Source organism: Mytilus californianus, unplaced genomic scaffold, assembly GCF_021869535.1.
Source record: "Mytilus californianus isolate M0D057914Y unplaced genomic scaffold, xbMytCali1.0.p SCAF_6, whole genome shotgun sequence".
NCBI lineage: Eukaryota > Metazoa > Mollusca > Bivalvia > Mytilida > Mytilidae > Mytilus > Mytilus californianus.
In genome coordinates this window covers 97392409-97408664 of record NW_026262712.1, presented here as the reverse complement: position 1 = coordinate 97408664, position 16256 = coordinate 97392409, and the positions used below count along the sequence as shown (strand labels likewise).

The following is a 16256-nucleotide window of genomic DNA, read 5'->3' as shown; positions in this document are numbered from 1 at the left end:
TGTCTGAAGCGTAACAACCCTAAACACAAACACACACAAGATATGTATACGCACAAACACACACAAGATATGCATACGCACAAACACAAAAACAGAACACCATAACCACAACTTTATTCCAGAAACTTCAAACTTATGTCAAATGCTTTAGTGAGAAATTATGATTTGAACCTACATAAAACATTTTAACTTTTTTGAAAAAGACTATAAATGAAAACCGAATTATATTATCTCTCCATTGGGAAAATTAATCAGAGTTATTTTACATTAATTACAGAGAGGGCTAGCAAACAATTTTTAATTAGAGCTTCATTAACGTTAAAACAATTTTCCCCTAAAAATGAATGTTACTTTATTCAAATATAAGGACTTACATGTAGTTAGCCAAATTTACTAATTTTATTTGATATTATGAATTTTTATGACATGAGATAAACATGCTACATTATGCAACCCCAAATTTGAAATGATACGTGTAAACGTGTTCAATTTGATGCTGTGATGACATCAATTTGAAGTTTTATCTAAAGTAAACACGAAAACAGAATATTATATAGTATGAATTAGCTTAAGTTAATGTATGTACATGCATCATATCTTTAGTTTTTTAAACTTGATGTCTTTACATTTCTTTCAGAAAAACAGTTCGAAAAGTATAATGGACATTGCTATTACTTCGGGGAAGATAAACTTAGCTGGTCTAACGCACAGGTATCATGATTCAATTAGTATATTTGCAAAACATATGTATAATGCTTTCCTGTGAACTACACTTGTCTTTTCCTATTTTTTATATCCAACGCCAAGAAATGGCGAAGGTATCAAGTTTTTGACACATCCGTCTGTAGTTATCAAGTATTGTTTCCGGATGCTACCTCAAATAATATATATCGGATTTCAACTTTATTTGAATATATAGTCAACTTGACATCAAAAGAGGAAGATTCATATTAGTTTTGAGGTAGGTAACTCAAGGGTCAGGTTTTTTTTTATTTTCTTTGTTGACATATTTGTTTGTTTTTAAAGTGATTAAGATAATGACACAATGTTGACTGCTGTACCCCTTTTTTGACATTTATACTGATTATTGTTTTGTTCACACATTGTTTCAATGTAATGGAATTTTATGAGACTCTCATACAAGTGAGAGGTTTAGCTAGCTATAAAACCAGGTTTAATCCATCATTTTCTAGATAAGGAAATGACTGTACCAAGTCAGAAATATGTTTTCCATTCGTTTGATGTGTTTGAGCATTATAATTTTTCCATTTGATAAAGAACTTTCCTCTTTGAATTTTCCTTGGAGTGCGGTATTTTTGTTATTTTACTTTTTTCATAGTTATTCAAATACACAGCAATTTGTGTAGAAAAGAGGTTTCCTGATGTTCAATCGTATACTGCATATGGGATTGAAACCTTACTTGGATATATGGTCTTATACAACAAAATGAAAATCCATATTGGTTTGAGTTTGTGTAAGACAATTTTACTGTCAAAAGTCATTGAACACGGCGGGACAGAATCATACCCTTACGGGTACAACGAAAACACTATCAAAGCTATTCCCCTTAAATTGCTAGCATGTGGTATGTGAAGTTGATAAAACGTAGCAGGGGTATACAGATTTTGACCCCTCCGTCTGTCAGTCAGTCTATGTCAGATCGAAACATTCCTAGATACAAATTTGAATGTCAGATATAATGGAAATAGATTGCTATGGATTTTTAGTATACTACTTCCAAACTTAATGTCAAAGAATCAAAAATAGACCAACATTTGTGCAAGTAAGTTCAGAATGCTCAATCAAATGCTGTATTTTTTTTAATTTCTACTCTGCCTTGCTATATGATAATATTATGAGAGGGTCATGTATATTGATTTTGAGGTCACTTTGTCTAAGAAAATGTCGTAGTAACTAAACATAGACCGTAAATTTGTGCATAAAATGGTTTGGTTTGTTACATCAAATATTTTCAATATACCCTTTTAAAAAAAAATCAACGGTTTTGCTTTTGTAAATTTAAAATCGATAGTAGTGGTTTTCGGTATATCTATGAAGAAAAATTCATACCCAACTATATCAGTCCCATTCAGGACCGATAACTCTGTCGATAAATATTGGTGGGTATACAACGTTAAAATGTATGCAATAAAATAACTTGTACACAAGTTAAAATTTCAATATTGTTTTTTTAGTGCCTGGATTTTGCTTAAAACATTGAATTAAAGAAATAAATGACAAAATCATATCCAATGATGTCTCGTTTTATTTTTTTATGAAATACAAAATCTAATAAATAAAAAATTTGAATTCAAGTATTTTTTTAAACAATTATCGTGAAACATTAATATTTGATTTTTTTTTTAAGCAAAAACCAACATATTGGAGAATTTTTCATAATATTCATATGTTTTTAAAGTTTTTTATAATATATATATATTTCTTCGGTAGTGTAACTGTTAACGGGAAAGAGAATTATATTATATTTGTCCATTTTAGAAAACTTGTGTATATCACTAAAACTAAACCCAGGAATTACATGTGTACACACGATGTTAATGTCACCTGTTTGGTTTGGCACGATTCCTTTACATTACCTGACAATTTCTTGTTATGTAACATTATAACTTAAATCTGAGTTAACCTGTTCGTATATTGGTCATATTGGTCATAGAAACGTTACAGGGACATTACCTTTATGTACAGAGCATTTATCTATTGTTGTGCTTTTTTTTTCTATCGAGACGAAAATATTTTGTGTTCTAAAAAGAATGTATTTTATTTTTCTATATAAAGATAAATTATGCAGAAAAAAAGGGAAAAAATCTTTTAAAAAATGAAAAAAAATCAGTGGTAACTTTTTTTTTCACTTCACACATTGAAATAATTTATTTTTTATCAAGAAATTTAGAAATCAAACGTATTAGAATATCAACGAAGAAAATAACAAAAACAGCACAAATTCAGCATGAAACAAACAAGATGCATAAAAAAAAAAAAAACCATGCGACACTTCCAAACATCCGCCATTTTGAAAAATCTCGAAAAATTCACTTTTTTATATCGATGTGGGACGTAATTTGCACTCGATTCAAACTGATTTGAGTAGAATATTTTGCCTGATATATGTTTTAATATTCTTAATCGAGTTATTTAGTCGACGGGGAAATGACGAGAAAAAGTACGATTTTTGCGAAACTCCGGGGACGTAATTTAATCAAAAATTAAACTGTTAATTTAGAAACAACATTGTTTGATAGAATTATGTTCTAATACCAAGGATATAGTTGCAAAACGGGTCAGATTAATAAGAAAATTGAACTTTATTGAAGCACTTATGCATTTTATTTGGGATAAAATGACACAAAATGGCGGCTCGCTACGTCACCATCATACTTAGTTGGATATGTTCATATATGTTTGACTGTAAGACGTAATGTTTTTCATGAAAAATATAATGGCCAGGCTGTAGCTATAATTACAAAATAGGAAAATTATTCAAGCTTTTCAAAGTTTGATTTTATTGATAAATGAACAGGTTAATATCATCTGGACGCTGTACTTTAGAAATATCACTTTTGATGTCACTATGACGTCATAAACATGTCGACATTGACCGTAAGTTCCATTTCACGCATATTATTGGTTAACATATATAGGAGTAAACGGTTTTAACCCAAAAAGATATTTTTTACACATTTACATGCACTTCGTAGCAAAATATCTATTTGGGGGATAAAGCTGTTGCTCATATCTAAACATAAATGACTGGATCTCAAAATGAGACGGTTTTGACAGTTTGTGCTGCTTTTGTATAAATGTAAAGTTTGAAACCGTTATGACAATATGTAAGACAAAATACAAAAATATAGATACCGATGTCCGGCATTTTTTGTCTTATGAACATCTGAAGAATGTTTTCTGGTAGGTTTAATAATACGTTAATGAACCAAAAAAGCCTTATCATACCTTCTGCTTTCACTGTTTATATCAACATGTTAGCAGTTAGTATTTTTTTCAGGATAAATAGCCTAAACGTATATAATCGCTTATCTTTAGAAGTACTCATTGTCTACCTGTTTCTTTAAAAAGCTAAAGAAGTAATCTATTCATTTAGCTGGTTGGATAAAATGTCTTGCGACACGTAAGGTTGACAAAAGACCAGGTTTTTTTTTTGTTTGACTGCTTGGAGTTCTATTTTACAGCGGAAGTGTCAACTTATTGGAGGAAATCTTGTAAAAATTGATGGCTCATCTGAAAACACTTGGTTGACTTCCAAAATCAACGGTAAGTTCTTTCATTGTGTATTCTGAGCTTAAAATAATAGAAAAAGGAATAGCGTACAATTATTAACGACTCAAAATCTGTACGCGTATTTAACAACCCTCCTCCCCACAAAAAAGCTTGCATTGGTATTGCTCATCTGAGTCACAGTGAGGACTTTTTAAAGACAAAATGCAAACCGATTACAATATATTCATTAACCATCACTTTAGTACACAATGTTCTAAAATAAACTGTTCACTTGCAGGAGTAGCAACCAGCTATTATTGGATTGGACTAATCGATCTAATAGAAGACGAATTTCGATGGACCATTGACCAGGAAATTTTAAGCTATAAGAACTTTGAAAGCTCACAACCAAATAACGAAGGAAATGAAGATTGTGTTGTTTTGAACTACAGTTCAGGATCATGGTACGACAAAACTTGTGGATATCAATATAAATACATATGTGAAAATGACTTCTGTAAGTGGTTTTCATATAAGATGAAAAAAAAAACATAATGACATAATTGTTTAAGGTCTACTTTTATTTTTTGTATTATTTTAATCAAAATCTTGTTTTTGAAATGGAAAAAAAAATAGTTTATTTAATAAGTTGTCTGGTTCGTTTATCTACATATATGGTAAGTCTTTCTTTACTGATTTTTATCGGGAAAGGACATAGATTACCTTTTCTGCACTTATTTGTACGTTCTAATAATCATTCTATGGAAAGTGCAAATCGAAAAAAAAAGTTTCTTATGTAGAGTAGCGATATTTTCATTTGTAAACGAGATGCATTGTGGGGACATCGCAGACGAATATCACATTTGTAAGAAAAAAAGATGATTTTTCGGTAGATATTTGTTTTGCTTTCTTTTTAAAGCAGGAGCATATGTAACAGAAAAAACGTCTGTATAACTTCCAATGCACAGTGAACATATAATGCCAAATATTTTGTATTTATACGAGAAAATAGGCTAATTGGATTAGATGAGACCTATTTGTACAAATACGTAGACAATCATATAGCAAAGACAGTGAAATGCACGTTCAATGTGTTCGATTGCATTTTAAGCCAGAATCACGTGTTATAAATTGATAATGCTATATTTTCTAAAATGAGTGCGATATTTTTCTTATAGAATAGCGATATGTTTTATTATGAAAAAATAATTAATGCTATACTTTTCTGATACGAAAACCATAACGACTACTTTGCAATATGCATTTCAAAAATAAAATTCGGAACCATTTATAGCTGACTGCGGTATGGATTTTGCTTATGTTGAAGGCCGTACGGTGACTTACAGTTGTTAACATCTTTATCATTTAGATGGAATATGCAAATTATGATCGCTGACACTGACATATCTTACATGAAATAAAAAGAGGAGACAGTATAATTGCCAATGAAACAAATATCCAAAGGAGTCCAAAATGATACGCATTTAAGTAATTATAGGCCTTCAACAATGAGAAAAGCCCATACTGTATACAGTCAGCTAAGAAATGACCTGACATAACAAAAATGGAAATGATTCAATATTTAGTTATGTTTAATTTATCAGAAACAAAATCATAGTCATAACCAATGAAAAGCACGTTTAAAAATCTTTCTAAGGTGTTAAAATGACATATATTCAAAGGATCAATATGTTTATATGGATCGTGTTTAAATGTACGAACTTTATAAACAACATAACCGCAAACATTAGGAAGGGATAAGAATTCTACAGGTACAGCAACACTTCAAAGCCAAAGCTTTGTATCTATAAAATAATTTAGTAAAAGGTTTTAATAAGTAACTTATGGTAACGATATTTCTGACTATATATTTCGTCATATGATAGTTTAAATTCAAAAAGGTGGATATGTTTTATACACTTCAATGGCTTAGTTTTACTATGAAACACGTGTACATAGAATTTCTTTTAAAAGAAAAGCATCTATTTTATCCAAATCTATAGAAATATACTGCTATCGAATTATTGTCATCCCGTACTCTAATTAACCAACAGCTTTTCCATATCAGTTTAAGGAAAGTGCGAATCGAGAAATTCGTTTCCTATGTGTAGTAGCGATATTTTCTTTTGTAAATGAGATGCATTGTGGGGAAATCTCAGACGAATGTTGACATTTGTAGGAATTAAAGAAAATTTATCGTAAAATACTTATTTATTCTTTTTAAAACATAGACATATTCAACAGGACAAACGTATTTACAACTTGCAATTATGTATTTTGAATATTTTATCCCAAGTATGTTGAATTTATACAAGCAAATATGCATTTGCATTAAATAGAACCTATTTGCACAATCTACAATTTGGAGGTTTCCAAATACTTCAACAATGATGTACCAAAGACAGTGGAATGGCTATTGAACGTTTTCCATTTCATTCTACGCCATAATAACTTGTAATGGGTTAGAAGTTTTATTTTTTTACTCATATGAATGCGACGTTTTTCTTATAGAATAGCGATATGCTTTTATTATGAAAAACTTTTCCTATTCGATATTTTTCTAATAGAAATGCGATACTTTTTTCATATGAAAAAAACTATACAATAATATGACACAATACATTAAAACAAAGTAGAACATCGACACTTATTCATGGCAGGTTCGATGGTACAGGCAAAATAAGTGAAATTTCGTATAGATGATGTACGTACATAATAAACCAATAATACGCTTTTATAAAGAAGCAGACACGATGTTCGATATCCCCTGCTCGTCGATCAATTTTGGGTTTTCAAATCAATACTGCACAGTATTTACCACCTTCCAACTTCCGATAAAAAAAAAACTGGCCAGTGTCAGACTTGAATAACAAAGTGTTGATAAAGATATATGTATCATTTGTCATATCTATAGGTAATTTTAATAGTTAAATACAATTGTTGATTTACAATGACAATACTTTATCATGCATTTATTATGCAACACATTCAAAGTCAAAAAAATATTACTGAAGTTGCAGGGCCAAATAATCTCCCTTGAAATGAGATAATGCTGTTACAACTGCATACCAAATAGCATTAACCTTTTGTAAATTGTTCTTTTTAAACTGACCTAATCAACAACTTTAACTTAAGCGATGCAAAACTTTCGCAGTCAATGAACCATCGTTCAGGGGGCGAGACCGTATGATATCAATAAAAATGTGTCAATGCCAATACAAATGCATATCAGATATCCATTGACTTATCGTTAGTGGTCCCTCTTTTAAAATAACTAACTAACGCGACCGGAAACTTCGTAGAGGCAAGACAAAATATCTATACTTACATTTGTTCGCCCTCGTTTTTCTGGGAAATCTATATTTGATGTAATGTTATTGCAATTTTATCTAATCATGCATGCAGAGGGGGGGGGGGGGGCTAATAACTGCATTCGATATGTTAAAATGTGAAAAGTAAGGACATAGTTTTGTAGTTGTTAACTAGAAAGCGTTTTTCTTTTCCATTACTTAATGAAGCTAGGGTCTCTATCTTGGATTTTGAAATAGCAGATAACAATCGGTCTACATTGTGCTAATTCCGACAGTAGCATGTAATTCATGTTTAAGACTTTTCATTTTGATATAGAAAATTAAGTATTTATCATATTTTACGGCTATCTTTTACAAAATATTTTTGTTTGATTCAATTTTTTTATACTTTGCAACATAAAAAGGGGAGATAACTCAGATAAACTAACTTTAATAATAGAATTTGTTATGAATTACCTATTTTATTATGTAGCAAGAAAACGAGTCAAGTGACCCCATTTTTTCTTTTAATTATCTGAAAGCATAGTATTTGAACTATCTTTTCATATCTTATCTTAAAATGATATGGTTTAATTTTGTTTTTATCACGCAAAATTAGGGTGTCTATGCATAATCTTAACAAACACTGACAATTTTGCACAACCTGTGGCATGAAAAAAAACCCGGTGACCCATGCTTTTTGTTATATATACGAAAAAAGCATGATATAAACTACATTTTGACAAATTATTAAAAAAATTATATGGATTTTAATTTTTAGGACTTTAACACTAATTTCTAAGCTAATGTAAAACATGATTCTAAACACTTTCTTCAATCTAAATATGTTCCGAATTCAAACATATTAAAAAAAAGTGCGCGAACAATGTACATGTATTTAGAGTTATGTTTAGGATTTAAACACCAGTTATACAGTTTACATGTACTAAGGATATCGGAAATGCATTTTTTGGACGTGTTCATATAGAAATTTGATAGATGCTATCTGTATAGGCAAATGCATAAAGGGCAGGTCCATAAAAACTGTCAAAATCAAACGCTATCAAAAAACGGAACAAGTGAAAAACATCTGCCATATAATTTTCATCTAATACAAATAAGTTTGAAGAATAATTGAGAATTTCGAAAGATGTCTCAAAAGTTCATTTTGACAGTAAGCAGTGGGCTAAAACTGCTACCTCACATTATATGAAATGTATAGTTACAATAAAAACATACCGCATCTACATTAAACAATATCGCATCTATAATAAAATAAATATCATCTAATTATTTATTTACAAAAGAAAAACGTAGCAGTACAATTTTTACAAGGACATAAACTTTTGCTATTACTTTGATATTGAGAATATTTCAGAACTTAATTTTTGTTAATTTCACACAAAACTCCTATAGCCAGCTGTTCTCGTCGTTTGCTATTTAAGGATGGAAATGAAAACATTGTATGAACATTTTGGTTTTATTTCAATTCATTTGGATTGTTATTATTAACCAGGACTCTTTCTTGTGAATTTACAATTAATAGCGTCCTTGCTTCAACAATGAGCAAAACCCATACCGCATAGTCAGCTATAAAAGGCCCCGAAATGACAAATGTAAAACAATTCAAACAAAAAATCTAACGCACTAGCTGATGTATGTACAAAACAATGAACAAAAACCAAATATCATATACAACAACAAAAAACAACCACTGAATTACAGGCTCCTGACTTTGGACAGGCACATACAGAATATAGCGAAGTTAAACATGTTTGAAGGCGCTTACCCTCATCCCAACCTCGAACAGTGATGTAACGGCACAACTCAAGAACAAACAATGCGAAATAATCAACAACAAAAAAGGTCAGAAACAGCAAAAAACGACAACCACTTCGTTAATTTGTGAGTAACACAAGATATTGTAACATATTGATTTAGAATCGTACAAACTACTTCACAATTATAGCTCCTCTAGAGCTCATAATTACAGATTAGATTTTATGGCAAATACAAATATTATAGTATTTGGTTTTCTTTTATAGGTTATTGAAGATAAGAAGTTGAATTATAAACAACGACAAAGGAAAATCTACGATATATACCAATATAGTAAAACGCTCGAATTAAAAGTGTCTGTTTGATTTACTATGAACAGTCACTTAAGGGACATCTACGATACATACCAATGCTATACTAGTAAAACATTTGAATTAAAATTGTCTGTTGAATTTGCTATAAAAAAAGTAAATAACAAAAAAAAAAAAAAACGAACTCCTAGGAAAAATCAAATCGAATAGTCACTTATCAAATGGCAAAATCAAAAGCTCAAACACATCAAACAAATGGGAAACAACTGTCATATGCCTGAATTGGTACAGACATTTCCTTATGTAGAAAATGTTGGATTAAACCTGGTTTTATAGCTATCTAAACCTCTCACTTGTATGATAGTCGCATAGAATTCCATTATATTGACAACAATGTGTGAACAAATCAAACAGACATAATACTAGGTAAAAAGGGGTTAACATTGTGTAATAATCTTAATCACTATAAAACAAACAAATATGTCAACAAAGAAAAACAAAATGGCATTGGGACACTGGATCCCTGTGATGTGTTTTGGTTGATTTTGGTCTCTAATGCGTGATTTTTTATTATTAATTGTTTTTGGCTTTTGGCTGGCTTTCGGTGAATGCGAGTGCTCACGGATCGTACTTTCGTGTTAGTCTTACCTGTTGGTACAATTTGTAATGTATTTTTGTTATTTAATGTTTATATATTTAGGGTTATATCTCGTCTCACTATTTTTAATATATACCACCTTTGGTTAGTGTTTAGTATGACAATATAAATTTTCACTACTGTTCTCGTACTGTGAACAACAAAATTATCTATTTTGTAAAAATTGTTTCCGTTCTCCATGTATACCTTACAACAAAGTTATTTTTGTTTGCCTGTGTACGTTGTTTTGTTTGGCGGCGTTTTGTCCGGGGTTGTGGTTGTCTTTCTGATGTTGTTTTACATCTAACCCCCTTGTTTTATTAATGTTGTAATTACATTGTGTCATGGATCTAATTTATTCGTTCAGTGTGTGTTCGCTTGTTTTTGTTAATATGTCTTTTGAATAAGTTGGGTCATTTCGGTTGGTGTTTTGTGGTGTGTCTTTCTGTGTCGTGGTGTTGCACTGTTGTTTCGGGTAGGGTGAAGGGTTGGCGCATGATGGGGCGTTTGGACCCGCTGCGTTTGCTTGCGCCTGTCCTGGGTCGGGAACCTGGTGTTCGGTGGTTGTCGTTTGTTGATGTGGTTTATGGGTGTTTCTCGTTTCTCGTTTTTTTATATAGATTAGACCGTTGGTTTTCCTGTTTAAATTGTTTTACACTAGTCATTTTTGGGGCCCGTTATAGCTTGCTGTTCGGTGTGAGCCAAGGCTCCGTGTTGAAGGCCGTACTTTGACTTATAATGGTTTACTTTTACAAATTGTGACTTGGATGGAGAGTTGTCTCATTGGCACTCATACCACATCTTCTTATATCTATATATACAAAGCACATAAGCAAAAATGAAAGACAAGAATATAAACAATCACTCATTAGTGTTTTACCGTATCTACATTTTGACAAACCCAATTTTCATAATGATGTTTGGTTTTACGTACCTTAAAGGTTATTTATGTATTTCCCTGTCCTGAGTGTTCTTACATTTATTTGTACTATATTCCTTCACGTGATGTTGTCATTTTAGCGGTATTTTTATCATTGCCATATAAGCGGGAGGTTTTGCTAGCCATTATACCAGGTTCAACCAATCATTTTCTTCTTAAAATGTCCTGTAGATACCAAGTCAATAATATGGCAGTTGTTATCAAATAGTGTCTATGTATGTTGGCGTTTGTTTTGTTGCAGTTCAATGTTTATGTTGTTCCTTTGTTTTCCTCTTATAGTTTTGGATTGTGACCCGGATTTGTTTTCGCTTAGTCGATTTATGGCTATTGAACAGCGGTATATTACTGTTGCCTTTATTTCTTTATTTGTGCGAGACATGACATATCAAAAAACTATTCTGTTCAGTTATATTGCTAGAACAGTATGAATTAAACATTCATACACTCGTACAACGAAAATTAAACGAAACATCAACACTTCAAGACTTTCGTTTTATCATGGTCAGAACTACTTGAAAAATCTCAACAGAATTGTATTTTTTGTATAATAGAGATGTAGACAAAGAAAGATAATCCACATTTGTCCCTTATCAATTCATTTTATAAAAAAATTTATAAAATTAGATTATCATTGGTAAATCATAGTCTTTTCCTTTAACAAGCATATCAAATAAAATGGCTTAAATATTTTAAAGCTGCACATAATGTGTCAAACATAAAAATGAAAAGATTTGAAAATAAAGAAACACATCGCTAGTGTAACTGGGTTTGTTTGTAACAGCTGTAGTTATGTTGATACATTGAATATCTTTCTTTTCTATTTTTTTCATCAAATCCACATGATTCCTTTACCTTCATTTGTGGCTTTCTATTATGAATATTGTGTGTAAAAATCCATAATGACACAAACAAATATATAGAACATATGACAACTGACATAGTTCGTGTCTTGGACAAGCACATGTATATGTATATGACATATGACAACTGACATAGTTCGTGTCTTGGACAAGCACATGTATATGTATATGACATATGACAACTGACATAGTTCCTGTCTTGGACACGCACACATATTTATATGACAAATGACAACTGATAGAGTTCGTTTCAAGGACAAGCATATATACACATGTATATGTATATGACATATGGCAACTCACGTAGTTCCTGTCTTGGACACGCACACATATGTATATGACAAATGACAACTGATAGAGTTCGTTTCAAGGACAAGCATATATATATATATGTATATGACATATGACAACTCACGTAGTTCCTGTCTTGGACACGCACACATATGTATATGACAAATGACAACTGACATAGTTCCTGGACAAGCACACGCATATGTATATGGCATATGACAACTGATAGAGTTCGTGTCGTGGACTAGCCCATATATATGTATATGACATATGTCAACTGATAGAGTTCGTGTTTTGGACAAGTTCGTGTATATGTATTTGACATATGACAACTGACGGAGTTCGTGTCTTGGACAAGCACATATATATGTATATGACAAGGTTCATGTATTTGACAAACACATGTATATGTATATGTATATGACAAATGACTATTGATGTAGTTCGTGTCTTGGACAAGCACATGAATATGAGGCGGGATTCAAACTCGACTGTCCCTAGTGCATGACAAACAAATACAATCACAATCAGCAATTAACTCTAAAAAAACGTAAAAGATTTAAAAAAAGTACGAATTAAACAATACCATGAATACTACTGTAAACTCAGAAATTATTGCTTGCACTTACTATTGCGAATGTTGAAGAATAGACAAAAATGCAAGATTAATTATTGCGATTTCATGAAAATCTGCATACAAATATAGGTTTCAGATATCAAAATGAGACTGAGTTATTATTATTGCGGTACTAACCCAGTCGCATTATTTGAAATAATAAAATGCTCGCAATAATTTCTGAATTTCGCAGTAAAAGCTCAGCTTGCTGATATATATCGATGATTCTATTATTTTCGTTGAGGATGTCATACAGAAAAACAATGCAGGAAAGTGCTATCTTGTGCAATTTTAAGAACGTTAACAAACGTTAGAAAATTTCTATGCAGAAAAACTGATACTTTTTCATGGTAGTTCTGTGGTTTATGTTTTGCATAGCAAGAATTGAGTAATAAAGTTGATCGAAATCTAATACTAGTATATAATTAATATAAAAAGTAGGCTTATTTTAACAAAAAGTCCTATATGTTCTATCAACAAGTAAGCTGTTCCTTCGAAAATTAAACGGACACCGTCACGAGTTGGTTAATCGTTATGGAATGTCTGTTTCACAGATGACGACGGATATGTTCCGATTGTCGTAACTACTATCCCGTCCTATTTCCCTCAAACGCGAGATACCGCATTAGACTAATTACCGGATTTGTTTTTACATGAGCAACATGAGCAACACGATGGGTGCCACATGTGGACCAGGATATGCTTACCCTGATATCACCTGATTAGGGGAGGGGGGGGGGGGGGGGGAGGAGGATTTTGAAAATAAATAACTCAGCCTTGATAATAACAAAAATAAATGGTTTGTTCTGGGGTAGTTTGAAAATGAATAATCTGACTTACGATGTATTGAAAATAAATAACTCGGCAGGCCTTTTAAGCCATTTTATAATAAATGCTATTCTTAAGTATGAGATGGCACCAGATTCTTCCAAAATTCGTCTTTTTCATACTTTTTCGGGAAAAACTTCCCAAATCTTTTAATGATACAATGTATAAATATTAATGTACTTGAAATGTCTGAAAATGAGTTTCATTTAACTTAAGGTATATTGTCTCAGGAACATTTACCTCCCTTTTATTACAGGGCTGTAACTTCATCAAGGCAAACGCCTCATGTAGGAAATTTCAAAAACAAAAGCTTGTCTTCATATCAAATTGTTTTCACGGCGAGTGTCTTGCAAAAAGCAAGTTCTGTTCACCCTCTGACGAAGCCCCCGTTTTTCGGGATCCATATTTCTCATTTATTTTTAGTTTTCAGTGTTATTTGTCTATTGTTTGTTGTTTTGTGTTTTATCTGTTCCCGGGTTTTTCATTTGTTCATTGATTGCCCTTCTTTATTCTCTTAGTGTTGCATTCCATTTGTAATTTTGTAATTTTGTTTTAAACTTGAGTTTTATTTTATTTAAGGACTTTTTATCTAATTTTACAAACTTCTTTAAATTGTATCCCAGTTAGGAACTACATCAAGTTGTAATTGAAATGTGTTATAAAAATTACCTGATAATCAGCCCCCTCTTAACTTAACTTGAAAAAAAACCAAATAATTGACAGGTATGAAAGATTTTCTGCAAGCCAAAACACCACTGAAAAAAACCAGCAGCCACATACTTAACTATGTGAATTACATTTTTTTGCTTTATCCTACATATTGGTCTTTTGATGTTGTCCCTAAAAACTAAAAGTCTTACACTGAATCTATATATTTTGCTTTGAGACCAAAATATAAACAGAACTTGTGTTTCAGATTAAGAAAGAGTCTGGGAAACGCGCAGATTGCATGATTTTGCATCATTTTTCTATAGCTTCTTGGGGCCTTAAGCGGCCCCCAAACCCTTCGCCAATATTTTTGCCATTACTTTTAAAAGAGGCTAGTTACAGCCCAGCTTTAATACCAGCTTTAATACCTTGTACGTATGCAATAGATGCAGTTTGGAATACAGAAGATTCACTTCCAGCATGTCCAGAGGAGGAAGATTGATTCTTATTTAATGGTACATAATGACTTGACCATACATGTATTATTTATTTAAGAATATAATTGTGAAAATAAATAATCAGTCCCTTGTTTTAATGAAAATGAAAAATCATGCTTCAACAGTGCAGAAAATAAATTATCTGTCCTTTTAGTCCACAAAAATAAATAACCGATCCAAAACAAATCCTCCTGCCCCCCCCTCCAGAATATTAAATGGTCGTCCCCTTACCAGAGTTCGTGTTGCTCAGTCTTTAGTTTTCTATGTTTTGTTTGTATACTGTTTTTGTCTTTTGCTCCTTTTCTTTTTTGCCTTGGCGTAGTCAGTATATTTTCGACTTACTAGTTTGAATGTCCCTTTTCGCCTCTCTTTTTATTCTCGTGCATGGTGGATGTTTACATTATACCTTGTTCAATAATGCTCCAACAGGTTTATGAGGAAGAACGATTGAAATCGAAACTAGAGCATACATTGTATGTTAAATGGCCTCCATCTCGAATGGGTTGACCGTAACGATGTGCCTATGCAGAAGCTCACATGCATGATATGCTTGTTGTCTTGAATATAATTATTATTAAATAACCAGAACTGTCTGACCTATGAATTAACTGACTGTGTCCTATTCTGGTTATCTGACTGATTGTGGATTCGCATTGAGGTGATAATTGCAAAGCAATAGTCGCTTATCCTATCGACACACGCGGTCTTAGTTCGTTTTGCATTCAAGCAGTGCCGCTAGGTTATTGTTTTGCCCTGATTTGCATATTCTACATATTATTTTTTTTAACAGGATGGGTGCCACATGTCGAGCAGGATCTCCTTACACTTCCGGAGAACCTGATGTCACCCCCGGTATTGTTCGTGTTGCTCACTCTTTAGTTTTCTATACTAGTACTGTGTTTTGTATAATGTTGTTTGTCGTTTGATCTTTTTCTTTTTTTGTCATGGCATAATCAGTTATATAAAGCTATATTTTTTGCTATAATTTAAAATTCAATAAAGGCAACTTGAAAGTATTAAATTTCTATATAATCCACAATCTAAGTTCTTTGAGTGACTTAAACGATTGTGTATTATACTATGTGCCGTCTGCGATAAAAAGTACACTAAGATAATTATGTGTGTAGATATTTTCATTTTCAGTATAATCACTATTAATAATAAATCTTTTTTGTTATACCTTCAACAGTCATCTTTATACTAACAGAACTTCAATGTACATCAGTTCTAAACTAAGATGATAGTTTATTTAATGAACACATACATCGCTTGTTGAAGCTTTTGCAAATAGCTATTAAAGTCTCTTTGGATGTAAAACTTCTTTT

The 16256-nt window shown here is 31.7% G+C and overlaps 1 long non-coding RNA gene across 1 annotated transcript; it reads left to right on the top strand.

Annotated features, from left to right (window-relative positions):
* Nucleotides 1-4194: 4194 nt before the first annotated feature.
* On the top strand, nt 4195-9696 carry LOC127705393 (uncharacterized). The gene is made up of 3 exons (XR_007983862.1): nt 4195-4288; nt 4533-4751; nt 9570-9696. It is a non-coding gene; the product is annotated as an uncharacterized LOC127705393 (long non-coding RNA).
* Nucleotides 9697-16256: the final 6560 nt, after the last annotated feature.